This window comes from Suricata suricatta, chromosome 1 (genome assembly GCF_006229205.1).
Source record: "Suricata suricatta isolate VVHF042 chromosome 1, meerkat_22Aug2017_6uvM2_HiC, whole genome shotgun sequence".
NCBI lineage: Eukaryota > Metazoa > Chordata > Mammalia > Carnivora > Herpestidae > Suricata > Suricata suricatta.
Window position 1 is genome coordinate 100,385,861 of NC_043700.1, and position 5,395 is coordinate 100,391,255.

Sequence of the window (5,395 nt, forward strand, 5' to 3'; positions counted from 1 at the left end):
ATATAACTATACCTATATATCTATCTATCCCATTAGTTTTGCTTCTCTGGAGAACCCTGGCTAATATAGATGATCATATTGGCAGTAAACATTTATTTCTGAAGTAATCTTCTACAACTATTACTTGTACAATTTGAAACATAATTTTAGACTTAAAAAATCTGAAAATTATTTACATGTGTTTATGCTGCTTCAAAGCCCAAATCTTAATTGAATATTTACCACATCACAAAGGCATTTCATTTTTAGAGATGTTTTCTTTTTTAAAAGGAGATATAAAAATGAACTAGAATGATTTATGGAGCATGTCACATGAATTTTTGAGATTGCTATTTTCTTAAGATTGCTTTTTTATGAAAGCATTTTTCTTACATTCCCTCAAAAAGGTACACCTCTTTTTCTGCAAGCCAAAGTTCTGACATTTTTTTCTGTTTTTGTATATATATATATATTTTTTTTATCCTTTAGCAATTTCGTAAAGAATGTCATTGGATCACCACATATAAATTAAAAAACAAACAAAAACAGACACAAGCCTGAATGTCATCTACTCTTACAATGATCAGAAATTTTTAACACAATCTTTTGGAGATAGACATAACTGAAAGGAAAACAAAAACCAGAAAACCTTTGGAAAGCCAAAGACCTTAAGAATGGTTTTCAAACTACTGAAGTTTTTTTTTCCTTGAATTCAATTACATTGTTGGAGCTGGATTTTTTGAAAACTGATATATATTGGAAAACCAGTTTTAATATAACCCAGCTTATGTTTCTATCAAATGTAATGTAACTATTATTATACAAATAACAAGGATATAATAATTTGACATGATGGTAGAAACAAAGTACATTTCTATATCCTTTTTTAATTAGATGCCCCAAAAGCTAGACTCCTTCATTGCCATTCTGAGAGCAGGCCTGGATATGCTCCATAAGTATTTTATAATAAAGAATTTTGTTGGCTTTTATCATAATTCCTGGAAGGGAAACTGTAAGCCCTTGTTATCTCCTGAGTGATAGGATCACCTCTGTTATTCACAGTGAGATCCCAAGATCACACCTTAGTCTTTGTTAATAAGGTGACTCTTGGTGGGTACCTACATAGTTTATGTAAACAAGATGGTTGAGGGTAGAGGCTGGCCATGCCGAAAGACCAACCAAGTGATTAGAAGTTTGGAGCTTTGATCCAGGTGACATAAACCTGACCTCTTTGGAGAAGATAGGGGCTGGAGATTAAGTTCAAATTATGTGACCAATGATGCCATCTAGGCTGTTTTTGTAATGAACAAAAGTCAGCTTCCCTGGTTAACAATATTCTGTGCATACTGTTACACATCAACCTGATGGTGGAGGAGGGGAGAATGACATGTTTTCACACCAAAGAGAGAACATGGAAGCTTCAAGTTTGGGCCCTCCTCGACCTCACCACATGCATGACCCTGACTTGTATCCTTTTTGCTATAATAAAATTGCAATCGTAAGTCAAGGAGGTTCCTGAGTTCTGTGAGACTTTCTAGTGAATTGTCATACCTGAGTGATTAGTAGGAAGCCCCAAATTTGTAGCCAATTGGTCAGAAACATTCTATGAATCCTTGAGTTAGCCCCTGGTTTCTGAAGATGGCCTAAGTACCATAGAGTCAGCACCTGGTTTCTGAAGGAAGGACAGTCTTGTTGGAGATTGAGCCCTTGTAAGCGCAGAGTGAGGGCTCCTCTGCTTACAAAGAATGCAGACACCACCTTCATAACACAGTACAAGTCATTCTAGACCCCAACTTATTTTCTATGATCTATGCTTTACTGTTTGTATTTTCTCTAGCACAATTCTTGAAGAACTTTCAAAAAGTCATTAGAAATACAAAAAAATACAAAACCTTAGTAACCAAAGATTTTAAGGGAATAAGAAGAATGCAAAAACTGTCTCTTTCAGGTCAAGAAATAGCCTAACCATATCAGAGGCAAATAAGTGGTAAAACACCCAGGGCTGTTTCAGAAGTAATCAAGACTTCCAAATTAAGACATTTCCTACTTGAGATAAGAATCCCAAGATCCCATCCAATTCATACCAGCTCTCAGAGCATGCCCATAGCCCCTCTCTCTTGTCCTACAGTTACCTCTCCTTCAACATAACGTTAAAATCGCCACCCAGCGGAAGAACAAGTTTCATTAACATAACATAGCATAAGTGTATAGGCTTGCTTCCTATGTACCCCTGTGCAACCTTACACCCACTTTACATGTGATAATAAAACTCCTTTTCTGAATATCTATCCTAATCCTAAATTAAAGAAACTCACTCATCCCCACTCAAAGAGTCACTGCTTAGGATGTTATTTCCTGTGATTGCCTTACTTAATCCAAAGAAAATTTCCTTTCTGTGACAACCCTAACTGATATAGTCTCTATCAGTAATGCACCAGGAAGCAAACTCACATTAATTCAGTTACATCCTTAATCGGTGGAGTCTGCACAAAGTCCTGCTAGTTGGTATTGGAAGTGATTGCAGCTACCATGACATTTTCTATCTGCCACTGTAATCTGTGGTCAAGCACAAGCATTGGGGTGTATCCATTATTATTCGCATTGTCAAATCAGAGACATTTAGTTCAATAGTGTATGACCTTGTATTTGATTACTTTGGATGCTAGTTTGGATAACATGTCCTTAACAGTTAACAGAATCAGTCAAGGCAAGTTTCATTTTTACACAGCATTAAGTACTCTTGTCTTTTCTAGTTTAGTAAACTGCCCGATATCTTGCAGTTACTAAATACACTTTAGTCTACTCAAATAGTAAGAGTCAGAATCATTTAGATGTTTTTGAAGCTAGATTTACATTGTTACAACATGAAGGTACAATTCTCTTGATCAGGCTCTATTAGACATCTGAAAGGCTTTGTAAAGCAGAGAGTTGAAAATACATTTGTAGCATTATTTTTTAATTGAAATTTCTCAGTAAAATGGAGCAATGCATTATTTGCTAGATAATATGAAGGTTAGCAAATAGAATGAAACTTAATCTGTGAACAAAAGCAAAATTGATGATGTTTTACATAATCTCTTGAATTTAGGCAAAGTATACTTTAATATATTTGACAAGACAGTTGATAGTAATGGGTACTCTCAGAATAACCTTTAGAAAGTTCCCTTGACATTTTTTTTGTTTTGTTTTTAGTCTTTTAATCTTCATTCTCTTTGATTAATTTGTAATTGCAAGCCATTTACTTTGTTTTTACTCTAATATGTTTACCTTATCAATTCTTAAAACCTCATTCTTTGCATGTTTCCTAATTATGCATTCAGGGACAAAATCCTCTGGAGGAAAAGTGCTTAAGTCATTGACTTTGGGTTTTGCCCCAGTTTTACTCAGAAGAATAGTGTAGTGGTATCAGTATAATCTTTGGGAATTAAATAAGACTGCATATATAAGAACACTGTTACACACAACTGTTAATACTTTTGAAAAGCAGAGCTCAAACTCTCCTAGGAGGTAACAAACAAAAAGCCGTTCTCTCACACAGACACAAAATAAATACACAGGGATGGTAGTTCACTAGCAACTTAAATGAGCAAATTCAGTTTGAGTTAATACATTATGTTCACCGTAGACATTCAATGCAATTTAATCAATCAACCAACTAGGACCCAAAGACAAAGAGAATCATCTCTAAGTAACTCAGGATCATTTGATTAAGAATAGCCACGCCTTTAGATAAACAGTGTACCATTTTACCATAATGAGGGAATGGTATCAGTCAGAATAATTGATTTTTAATTTCACTCTTTACCAGAGAGCAGATTCTTTCAGCTTGAGGTATATATATTCCATTGAAATAACTTTGTAGAAATGCATACTCTCATTTAGACTGATAAAAGAAAAGACTATTTAAATGGAAAAATATTAATTTACCGCAAGCATATGGCTCTCCTACATTGCCTACATTGCCTAATGCAGAACATGAAACTCTTCTGTAGAATATGGGATAGTACTAATGAAACATAGGTGAATATAATTATACAGGCAAATCTTATATCTTCCATATGTTCATTACTTTAATTTTTGTTATTATTAAAATGAAGAAAACTAGCTAATATTCACATTTTTGCAGAGTGTTAAAAAAATAACAAAACAAATTTACACTAAAAAACAACAACATGAAAACATGATAAGTGTGCTACTTCCTTGGGCCTGGAAGGAAAAAATATGGGTGTGTGTGTATGTGTGTGTGTGTGTGTGTGTGTGTGTGTGTGTACAAATATACAGTAGTTCTGTTTGTAATGAAGGATAATATCCATTTTCTTCTAAATTACACTTAAAATTAATAAACATTTTTGTAGAATCTATGTTTTTAAAAAAGAAAATAAAACCAAAACAGAGCATAAGAAAATATTATTGCCAAAGGCTACAGCATGCTAACATTGCTGGTGTAAAATAATGACTCTCACTGTACTGATATTCTTTTTCTAAATGTTATATGTGTAAGATCACTCTAGCTTTATTCTTGCATGATTTTGTTTTGTGACTTTATTTATTTAAGTCTCTATGGTTATGGATCAATCTATTTGAAGACAGTACTTATCAATAAAATGTTAAAAGATGAACATATATATAATCTGTTAAAGGAAAGAGGCATCATCTGGAAAGAATCAATTGATCTTAGTAGTTTAGCCTTTATAACGTTATGCATTTTTCATTGCTTCTGGGTGTTTGACAATGTGAATGTTTTGCATCATATACATTTAGTAAATCCAAATACTTTTTGAACACATGCCAGTAGATTACATTCAATTTCATGAGTGGTGCTATGAATAGAAGAAACATTTATAATGTGATTTTAGAAATTCATTTCCACATACATTCTAAACTCTTACTTTATAATCCTTCATCAATGAAAGAGAGCCATCATATGTGTCTGCAGTGTCATGCAGAATTACATCAAAATTATTCTCCTGAAAGACATTACAGCTCACATTAAATCACCATCACCCACATGACCGCTATGACACCAATGTGAAAACTTTTATTTTAGCCTGCTTTATAAAAGAACAATAATTATTCAGAAAAGATGACCTGGAAATACCAGTCTCATTTTAAAGAATGTGTTGTACATGTCAGGAAGAACTGTCTTTACTGAGACACCTCACCTTTCCACCCCTTTGAGGATAATGTGTCCTTCAAATTGATGAAAGAGTATTAGGAAAATAAAATTTCCATTCTATGAAAAGCAGTCAAGTTCATGCATGTGAATCCTTAAAGCCTATGTGATGACAAACTGTTCTCAACTAGGAAGGTGATGGAAAGAACAGCATCACTGGGAAAAGACTGGGTGGGTGGGTGTGGACATGGGGGTGAGGAGAAAGAATTAAAGAGATGATCCCAAGCCATTTGACTTTTTTCC